The sequence below is a fragment of the Anguilla rostrata genome, chromosome 15, assembly GCF_018555375.3.
Source record: "Anguilla rostrata isolate EN2019 chromosome 15, ASM1855537v3, whole genome shotgun sequence".
Taxonomy (NCBI): domain Eukaryota; kingdom Metazoa; phylum Chordata; class Actinopteri; order Anguilliformes; family Anguillidae; genus Anguilla; species Anguilla rostrata.
In genome coordinates, this window is record NC_057947.1 from 15,752,671 (window position 1) to 15,764,536 (window position 11,866).

The 11,866-nt window shown below is 36.5% G+C and overlaps 1 long non-coding RNA gene across 1 annotated transcript; it reads left to right on the top strand.

Annotated features, from left to right (window-relative positions):
* Positions 1-845: 845 nt before the first annotated feature.
* Positions 846-10,829, top strand: LOC135241201 (uncharacterized). Its single transcript, XR_010325933.1, has 3 exons — positions 846-1,090; positions 1,439-1,758; positions 9,738-10,829. It is a non-coding gene; the product is annotated as an uncharacterized LOC135241201 (long non-coding RNA).
* Positions 10,830-11,866: the final 1,037 nt, after the last annotated feature.

The window sequence follows — 11,866 nt, forward strand, 5'->3', positions numbered from 1 at the left end:
CCTGGTGTCCCATTACTGGAATAAATCCTTGATCCACCTATGAGGTAAGTAACACAGAATGGTGGAGCAATAAAAAAAACAGCCAAATCTTCACATCCAGACACTTGCAAACACGTATGTTCAAAAGATTAACATATGTTCATTATATTTCCAGGTGCAAGCACACACAAGTTATGCATAGACCCCTGCATATTCAGATTGCAAAAAGCAATTCATGCATGCATGCACACATAAACATCAGGGCAGCAGTGTAGCATTATGCTTAGGGAACTGAGCTTGCAGCTCCATGGTTATAAGATTGATTTCCAGGTGGAGCACTGCTGCTGTACCCTTGAGCAAGGTACTTAACCTGAATTGCTTCAGTAAATATCCAGTTGTATAAATGGGTTGTATGCAAAAAGAATGAAATGCAAGCTGTGAGTCACTCTGGGTAAGGGCATCTGATAAATGCCTAAAATGTAAACACACACACACACACACACACACGTACACACTCACACACACACACACACACACACACGCATGCATATTAATAGCACTGCCAGTATAGCCGCTGCACTGCCTGCACTGCGGTAATTTTCTATGTAAAATAATGAGTTTAGGTTAAAATAAAAACCACCGCCTGCTTCTTACCACTGAATATGCTGACATATATGGAAATATACTGCAGTGTGTGAGAGTGTGTCCTTTTATGAACTTTGCATTTTGGTCACATGCAATAACTGCTTAAAGGCAAAACCAGAAGACAACGCATGTCTTGTAAAGCACCGTCAGTGTTTTTCTGTATCAGTGACATTTGCTTATGCTTGCCTGTGCCTGTATACAATCTCTTAAATCAATGTGTGTGTGTGTGTGTGGGTCGGTGATCATTGTCTGAACAACTTGAAATGGTGATGTTTCTTCAGAGATTCAAGGAGGATACTAAGGCACTGGAAGCATCCAAAAATCCAACCCTACACCTCGAATGCCACCTGCAACTGTCCTCCAGCTGACATTCTGCTTTTGCATCCCAAGCTGAAAAGTCTGAAGCTGCTTTCAGATCAACATGAAGTGGGAACAACTCACAATGAAATGCAACTTCTTGTTAAAGGTAAGCTTCGACTAACTTTCTGTTTGGTTGGTTTAATTCTGCATTTTGAGCTAAGGTCTGGATGTAAATACATTTATTGCAGTAGTTAGTTTTTATTCAGTAGCTTACTGTATTAAAATTAAATTGAGGTAGAATTAGAAGAACATTAGGATTGTTGCCTTTTATCGGCTGTTTTGTGGCTTGTTGTCATCTTTGTCTTTATAATTTCAAAATTAAAAAAAAAAAAACGAAATTTAAAAAAAAAAATTTAAAAAATAATGAAATGCATTTGTGAAGTCAATAAAGTTTCAGAGGCCTAATCTTTCTCTGTATATCTTTCTGGACTTAAAACACAATCGTGGATCTCAGCCACTCGAAATCACCTCAAACAGCAGAGGGATTATCTGATGTCCATGAATCCACCACTAAGGTTGGATTGGGGGGATGTATCAAATTCAAGCCATCGAAGGAGGACAATCTCGACAATCTCAACTGGTGGAAGGACCATTCAATAATATTTCTGAATCTGGCACATATTGCTCCTTCAATTTACTCAATTCCAGCGCCATCGCAAGTGAAAGAGATTTTTCCACAGCTGGACTCATGATCCAAGAGAGAAGAAGCCAACTGAAACCCGTGACAGTGGATGCCGTCCTTGTCTGCATAGTAATCTAAAGAAACACTAAATGGTGAGTTTGACTTGGCATGAGCCAGCCTTGGCTGTAAAGATACCAGTCTGTTAAAACATGTAATTAACTTTTGGTCTGTTTTGGCATCAGCCAGCCTGACCTTTCACATGCTTACGCACATTATAAGGCATTTTCATTTACTGTTACAATTGTTCCGCACCTCTGATACAATCATACCGACTAGGTGATATGAATGTAACATTGGACTGTGTGTACACCCTAAAATACATATGCATTAACCCAAACACACAAATTTTAGGAATGCCATTTTTCTCTCATTTTACCAGCACAAACCTCCAGTACAGCACCATAGTAAATATGGGAAAAAAAACAGCTAAAGCAACATGTTTTTTAAAGCCAAAAACTGGAACATTATGGACTGGCCAGTTCATTCACCCAATATGAATGCAGTTGGACATGTGTTTCATATGCTGAAGAGAAAACTTAAAGCAGCTAGCCCCCAAAACTAGCAGGAGCTGAAAATGTGTGCAGTATAGGCCCGACAGAGCATCAAGAGAGGATATACTCAGCACCTGGTGACGTCTATGAGTCACAGCTTTCAAACCCTCTTTGACTCCAAAGGATATGCGACAGTCCATGACAAAACATGACTACTCTGATAACATTAATATGTCCCGAATATTATGGTGCCCTTAAGTGTATAGTGTGGTAATTGAGACATGGTGAAACCAAAGTGTATAAAAATACACTTTAATAAAAGCTGGGAATGTGGACTTTTAAACCCTGTGAATTGTTTGATTACAAATCAGATTATTGGGACAAAACAAGAAAAAAAAAAAAAAGTCTTTGTCCCAACCATTATGAAGCTCATTGTGTGTATGCACACATGGAAGGGTTACATGTAATGAAATTGTGTATCTGTATGTAAAATGCAGAACAAATGTTGGGAAGAATCTTTCAGCAACAGTGCACCTTTGTATGATCTTTTGTGTGGGACTATTTTTAAAATGCAAATAAAACAGGAAGGCGAATCTGTTTTATTTGAGTTTGTTTTGCGATGCCAGTGCCTGAGGTATGGCTCATAACAGAACCGAAACATTACAAGGCAGAACAGCCTTCGACTGACAGGCTTTGAACAAGCTTTTTTGTTTAAATGTTTTAAATGTTCGTGAATTTAGAGCCTTGGGATTTTTTTCCGTTTTAGAAAAAGAATGATTTGGTGCAAAGTCATTCAACATAGCAGTCCTAATAAATGTAAATTGCAAAACTTTTCCTGGAAACATATAATTATTTCTCCGGGTGAAGAAAAATGATCCACGTGAGTCATAAAGCAAATGCTGAATTTCTATCCGTGGGTCTAGGGTCTGCAGAAATACACCTGTCTCTAGCTAAACAGAATGTGTAATTATGCAACATGACTCACTGTTGGAAGATTCAAGTTACACTTTGAACTCATCAATCCCAATTTGAATTTTGTCTACAGCAAACTAAAATCAATAGAAATCTGGTCCTGAAGCATTAGGGTTCACCTACAATCTGTTCTTTAACGTAGAAGGAATATTGGGCATCAACAAAGGAACTAGCACTCTTTCATTCAAGCAAGAAAAAAAAACACAAAATAATAATAATAATAAAAAACAAATAGTAGTGAGTCTAATTGTGCTACCAGTTGCCCCCTGGCTCACCCATCGGTCCCTCAGGCTGGCTATCTAGTGGATCTTCAGTGCACTGTGTGTGTATGGAAGATTTTGTCTGTCTACTGCGCTGGCCAGTGAAGCACACTCATGCAGTACACAAGCCTGATTTACATCTGTGCCGCCATTTAGTTACTCATTGGAGTAACAAAATATTCATCTTTTCTCATGTTATCCTTCAAACATGTTTGCAAGATATAACTGAGTTTCCAAACGAACAACAGAACAAACAAACATTTATATTAAATCAAGCTAATATTGTTAATATTCAACTGAACAATACAATTCAGGCTTTCTAGCAACAGATGCCTCATTTGATAACTAAGCAAGTTTCCTAACTTGACTGGCTACCTAGTCAGTGAAGGCAAACAAAAGTGGCTTGCTACAAAACCAGCTACCTTGCCTAGATAAATAATAAATGAAGTGATAGTCTTTCAACGCAATATGGGAGAATGAGAATCAGTACTGTTGGTGATAGTAGCCAATTGTCAGTTTGCATTACTCAGTACAGTCACAGCTGAGTAGGGCAATGGATTACTGCCACTGTGATTTTTTTTTCTCTCTCTCATTCGGTATCTTGTAACAAGAAAATTCACATACCAAGATCCTATTCTCATTGTAATGACATAATCTTGTTAAAAGAAAAAAAAGGCTTTCGTTATAACAAAAAACTTTTCTAGTTATAATCAGATTCTATTCTCATTATAACGACATACCAATGTATCTCGTTATAACGAAAACATTTTATTGGGGAAAAAAAATACTGGGCTGAAAAAAAAAGAAATTCTCACTGTGGCAACGATGTGCTGCCTTAGTTGAGGTTATCACAGGAAGAACTTCCCCCTGCAGAGCTCCTGTGTACGGTACACCAGAGAGAGATCATTAACTCAGAATTGAGAGGAGCTTTTCCACCGTATGAATGCTGATGATTGAATGATGGTGCTGTTGCAGGTCATTCAGTTTGTTTTTATCCAGTAGGAGAATACTTTCTTCATTCAAATTTGTATTCTTTGATGTATCTGACATTTCCTGCTTGCCTGCTTCTTATAGTCATGTCAGTGCTCTCTTTCCAAAGATAAAGAACAAATCAGTTATTCTGTCACGTACATCAGAGATTGAACTGACACGGGCTAACCTACAGCAAAAGTTTGAGCACAAGAAATAAATAAAAAAATCCCAAACGCACAGATGGTTAACCACAGCCCCGGTCGTGAGTCAGCAAATGTTACAGTGTTGATACGTGAACCAGGCCAAAACAACTGAAGAGTAACTTTTTCATTTTGCTTTAGAGCAAGTCACCTCACTTCTTCAAAGGAAAAGTTCCTTGCCTTACAAAGCAACACTGAAGTAAACAAAAAAAAGAAATTCATAATGCAATAATCACAGTCAGCTTTAAAATGAAAATTTATGCACTCATTGTACAAAGATAAATTTGAGCACTGACTTACAACCCTGCCCTAAATTACAGGTTGTTAGCTTCAAGTACAAAGTTAGTAGTTAATGGCCAGCACACTTACAAAAGATACCCTTTATTCAGATATGATGAGAATTTCGGACTGCTCTCTGTAGTAATAACTTTGAGTCCTCACTTCAGTCTTTGGCTCTCTTTTTTAAATCGATAAAAAAAACTGAAATGTACAAGAACAGCGTATTTTCCGGAACAAAATTAATTCCATAGTACCTTATTTTTTTTCTAAATAAATTCATCTATGCATTCATCTATACTGAGAGAGAGAGAGAGAGAGAGAGAGAGAGAGAGAAAATATAACAAACAACCAAGATGGAAGGATGCTGTAATTACCAGGAGTGCTGAGAATTTTCCTGAATCTTGCCCTCAGAAATGCTACGCAAACTTGACCACATGTTGTTCAAATATGTTAAATAAAATGTATCGATGCATCAGTTTACACATAACACGTTCTTTCTTTCCAAGAGAGATGATAGGTGAAGAAGGGCTAAAAAAACCCCACTATTTTGCTTTAGTTTCTTTTTGTAATACTTTGTTGTTGTAGCTTATTGATTTATAGCTGAGACCATGAAGGAGAATGGCAAAGCATTCTTTTATTTCCCTTCGTAGCCTCCTTGTGTAGCCTATACAGATAAATACACTTGTCGGAACTGGATAACTGTATCTCCCTGTGTCTGACCATTATGTCCCTCCCAGGGGTGTCATGTGATATGACAGCCCATATTTCAGTTTCATATTGGAACCATTAAAGACATGCAAACATCCAAACAGGGAAGGGTTAACTCTACAGTCCAGTTCTCTTGTAAAGGTAAAAGGGATAAAAGTAAAAATAAAAAAATAAAAAACTATTGTGTTGCATGATTGGTTTGAATTATGATGATTCTTACACATTATGGAACAGCTGGGGGATGTTATTTTAGAACTGTCTCCTTGGTAACGGAAATCAATCAACAACAACTCCAAAATCCACCAGGGAAATTTTTAGGCAGCATCATATTCAGAGAAGTACATTTTTTGGACTATAAACCTGCATCATATTCATTTTTTGGGTTTCAATGGTACAGTACATACAGTTTTTCTCAGTATTAATAAAAACAAAATTGACTTACATACAAAGAAAGTTATAGTTCTGACCAAAGTTTATTGAAAATGCTACACCCCCCCCCCCCCCCCTATTTTTAAGGTACAGTGTAGCAAGATTAAAACTGTATTTGTCTGCCCACATTGCGCTGATACATCACACTTAATATTAGATTTGTCACAAGGCCTGTGAGGGTTCTGAAATTTGCAGAGGACTGATGTTTTACCACTGCCCCCTGAGGATAGTTATGAGAGCACAGAGTGGAAAATGCAGAGGTGAATGTGCCACATAGAGGAAACTTAGCAGCTTTTGTCAGCAGAAGTGTCAGGAGAATGCAGCATTAGAATGCATTTTTTACTTCTTTTTTATATCTTGAAAAGCGATTAAAATTTAGACAGGCAGATGTATTCTTAGGTATATTTTAATTTCTGCAGTGAACCTCTCTAAGTATAGGTCATTATCTCCTTGTATACAAATATGTAAGTGCAATATAAGACAGAGATCTGGAAGACAAATTTTAACTGAAGATAAAAGTTTCAGTGAAGGCATACAATGTTTTTTTTTTTTTTCTATTCAAATTATACAGGTGATTGCTTTAATTACTCCACTTAAAACATGTCCTACCCCCAACCCGCATGCATTTGATCTGTTTTTAATTAGTTACATGAACATACATACATGGCATCCGAAATGCATTGATGCTACTACCAGCTGTTTACTGATTTTTCAGACATGCCTATGCCTGTACACACCAGCCTATTAAATATTTATGTGTTACTTTTTTTTTTCAAACACACTGATTTCTAACTCATTGAACAATTTTACTTGAGTTTGTGCTAGAAACACATCTGGATAGGGCTGGCAACTCAATTGCTATTCTCAGCATTACCCAACACAAACAGTAGTTTCTGAGGAAACTGAGATGTAAAGGTCTGTTCAGGTCAAAAAGTTATCACATGGCAAGATTGTTTCATAACATTTCAGAAGAAATTGTGTGCAAATTACCAAAGTGAACATCTGGTTGTGGTAAATCTTCAGCCCATAGTTAAAGAAAAAGAAGATGGATTAGCTCAGAACTCATTATGGAAACAGTCATTTAATGTGTTAAGCATCATTAGGATGTGGACTGTTTAGGCTTTAATTCTATGTTCCCAAGTTATATAGATTTTATCTTCTGCCATTCTTGTCTCTTTCTGATCTGAGGCTGGGACGTATAGTCAAGGGTTTGAGCCCCAGCCTGATCTACTGTCCTGTTCATAATAAAAGTCTGCAGTGGTGATCCAACCTCGGGCATCTAGCTGCGTAAAGTAACTTGCTAAAAGTAATGATACTAACAGGTCCAACAGAAAACAGGTGGACTGCGCATTGCTTTTCATCCCCTTGGTGAACTTCAGCTGACACCACTGAAGTAAAGTAATTCCAAGGTGGACTCTTGTTTTTGAATGATCCCTGTCAGCTGGTCTTTTTTGCTTCACTGTGTCTAGGCTCCTTAGCATCTGCCATTGCAGCAGCTGACTCGTAAAAAAAAAACACTTTGCTGGAATTTGATCCCAAGCCACAGGCTCTGTAGCCACATCCACCCCTCTCCACACAGAAAAGCATGCCATGCCCAGAAACGTCCTGAACACATTTTAGAATAACAAATACAGGCGCACAAATTTGGCTAAAGTGTGTAAAGACAGATTGCCAGTACATCATAGATCCTTAGCATTGATATTTTATAATATTTTCATAGTATTTCAAGTCTTTGGCCAGTAATTGTCTTGTTTTCTCCCCTAGCCCAAATGGAGGTTTTCTGATTTTGATAATTAGCCTTTGGATATATTCTGATTGGTGTATTTTAGATTTGTAATGTGTTATAGAAATTTTAAGCTGATATATCTCTTCTATGTATTCCACTGGTATGTAATCTTTGATTTGCAGTGGTAACAGAGCATGAAGAAACATAGGCTATTAACATAACATTATTTAAAGGTAGTATAAAGTAACTGAAACATATATCTGTAACCATCTATTGCAGTTTGGAAGTTGTAGGACTTCACAAAGAAATAAATAAATTGATAATGCACAGCCTAATTTGAAGGCAAGCCTTTGGTTACTATTTAAAGCTTGAAATAAAAATGATGCACTTCTTAAAAATCAAGTCAAGTACTACTGAGAGTTTAATAATGTATGTAATCTACTTTCTGGAACACCACCTTAAAAACCAACTTAAAAGTGACGTTCTCCAAATGGTGATTCAAATTGACGGCACCACAGGTTTGAAAATAACATCTGAAAGCGGGCAACATGAATCCCCTTTTGGCCTGATTATACCACATCTCATTATGTTGGGCACATGTTGACTTAATTTTGTTTCTTACTCCAAAGAAGAAAAAAGGACAACAAAAAGATAAACAGATCAAAATGATATAATATATATAACTTTACAGTCTACAGCTGTGCAATAGGTGTTAAGTGTAAACCACAACATAATTTATATTTTTCATAAAAGATACCCAGTCTGACATATACTCTAGCAGTTTAATTTTACACTGTATCAGTTGATTTTTTCCTGTGTGTTTAGCCAGCTGGTGGCCATTTTCAGAGTCGTTATGCTTGAATATGACATTATCTCATTTTTTCTTTTACAAATGTATTACCCAGCAGGCATCAGATGGTCTATTAATGCTGGTTTATAAGAACCATAAAAGTGATGAAGAAAAAAGGCAATTTAGCATTGTACCTGCAGACGAGGATGCATCCAGCACCATCTCAGTCCTGCTGTTTCATACATCCCACTTACTACTGGCCTTTAAGTTGAAATAAATCTTTTGGAAACTGCCTAACACATAAATATAATTACTTGAAAAAGCACATAAAACATTGCTCCTATGAAACTGCGATTGAGTTTGACATTTTTTGTGATGTATTATTTGCTTTGTTTTCACCTTGGTACACCTCTCTCTCTCTCTCATTGACTCTTTAGTGGGACAGCTGATGTGTGATGCTCACACAAATGCACTATAAAAAAAAATATGAAATCAACTCATATTTCAGCATATAATTGCTTAATCCAATACATTTACACAGCTATTACTCACCTGGACTTTTTTAAATTGAGTACATTTTAATAAATTATCCATAAGTTTTAATCATTGTCATAGGATTGTAAATGTATTCAATAATATTGTATGTCACTTTGTTTCCACATTTTTATTATTTCTAATCTACTCAATATCTATATAGAATAGTATGGATAGACAATTAGAAGGTGTCTAATCCTCACATATAGGCACTAAGGAATGCAGGGGCTATAAATATATAATACTGCATGCAGTTATCAAATGGTGCATAATAATTAAATCATGATTATGTTTCAGCACTAAATATTAAAATAATAACCAGTAACATAACATAACATATGTACATTCTTTGAGGTGGTAGGCTCAAACTCATATCCAAATAATCAGACCAATGATGAGGTTTAGTGAAATATAATTTTTTAAACAAACAAACTAACATGGCCAATTTAAATGTCTATCCCCACACTTTCCGTGTAAAACTAATGATAAGATTGTATATTTTGTTTCCATATTTGGTTGCAGTTATTGATAGTAGAATGGCGAGGTATAATTCCACAAGAATTTGTAGTTGCAGATGAGACTGCAGGGTGTGTGTTAAATGGATGAACTGCATGACAATGGTGGCACTTAGAAACTCTGTATGTCGTGTAGTTGTTGTGTATCATCTACTAATAAATCTATAACACAGCATTTGTTGTTTCCATTCATAGCTTGGTTGCCGGAGCACTGAATGTCTAAGTTGAGCAATCTCAGGATGCTGGTGTCTTGGCCACTAGGGGGCTTGTGCGAACAAGATCAATACAAAGCCGGCCAGTTGAAATCTGAGGTGAAAGAGGGTATGTATGTCACAACAGACCCCGTTTTCCCCTGTGTTCACTAATGTCACAATACATAACTGCTAGATATACAGCCTTACCATAGATTGTTCACCAGCCACATTAAAAACTGATTTTACCCTGAATATTAAATCATAAAACAGGTAAGTTAATGTTACAACTACAGCTAGTTCCAAAAGGAGAACTGATCTTCAGCTTCATTTCATGTAGATGTAGATGTGTACGATGATTAAAACCAAAGACTTCCCAATGAGTAATATCCATTAATATTCTGTCTCTTTGATTTCACTCATAAAGTACAATTCAATTATAATAAACATGTTATGGTTGGATTTATTCAACCAAAATCACTAAAATTCAATTTAAAATTAATGAATTCAAATATATTGAATTTAATTTCATATTAGGCCAAATTACTTGCATTCATATTTATTACTTATATGTTGCTTTTTGTTTTTTAATTTAATATTAATTCCCCCGATCTTACTTTTTACAGTGTGGTCCAAATATCACCTTTTACCAGGCACACGCCTTGTTCCAATGATTTTTCTCTCCCTGCTGTTGATGTTAAAATGCTTGTTTGAGTTCCACTGTGCAGCTCCACACAAATGCTGAGGGGCATTGTGCTGTATGCAACCTTTTCTGTTTTTCAGTCAATGACAACATGAATGTTATCCGTTTAACAAGGTAAACATGCCCTTCAGATCAATTTTTGTATTTCCTCTCACCATTAGACATTCCTCAGCACGAAGTGACTCCACATGACACCGTTCTAATAGGTCAAGCTCTCTCCGCAAGAATTCCTGTCCTCAGCCCTCAGAACCCTAGGACCCTTGGCCGAGTCACAATTACATTTTCCAAGTTAAGGAACAAAGCCTGATAGTGAAATGGTTAAGACATGCTATCTCCTGTCTGTTTCATTCATTGGAGCTGCAACTAGACACTGCAGTACATTCTGATTCACTTCTTTACACACATTTATGTACTTATCAATATATAATAATAATAATAATAATAATAATAATAATGAATAGTGTAGTGTGTCATTGTATTATGTGTAGTAATAGTCATTTGGTTAGTATCTAAAACTAATAATAACAGTACTTATAATAATGTAAAATTATGTTGTCTGAAGGTTCTTTTCTGCAGTGTATGATTCCTTTGAATAATATGATCGATGTAGTACACTTCCGCAAATAGTATGTTGTAACTCTCAGAATTCATGACCCATGCCATTACACAAGGGCATCTCAGACCATGAAAAATAATGTTTAATTCACAGAATAGTCACAAATAGACACATGACCACGAGACATATTTTCTGAATAATATCTAGCCATCAATAATTTGAAAAGTCAGCTGGCCGTGATAAGCTCACCACAAGTATCTTCAGAGTATCTCCAAGTAGAGGCAACCAGCACATTGTGTTTCTTCCCTGTCCTGCTTTCTTCACTTCTCCACTCACTTCACTTAGTCAGACTTGGATGGAACATTATTTATTTGACACACACAGTGCGCAATGTTCAACCTTGTGGGGAGGATCCCCAACTGTCACTTCAGAAAGCTGAGGTCATGTGATTGGGATTCTGGTCCCATGGACCCAAAAGCTGAATGCCTGAACATACTGACTCAATATCTTGCAGAAGAAGACTCATGGTGGAGTACATGTGGCATTTCACATATATATTGACATATATGTTTTAAAATAAAATAACCATGTGGGTTTATGATAAATTATTATTAATCATTCCCTGTTGATGCAAATATCAAATAGCAAATATATATATATATATATATATAGCCTAGCCCAAACCATGAAAAATAGCCCCAGACCATTATTCTTCCTCCACAAAACATTACAGTTGGCACTATGAATTTGGGCAGGTAGCGTTCTCCTTGCATTTGCCAAACACCGTCAGATAATGAAGCGAGATTCATCACTCCAGAGAACACGTTTCCACTGCTCCTGAGTCTGATGGCGGTGTGCTTTACACTACTGAACA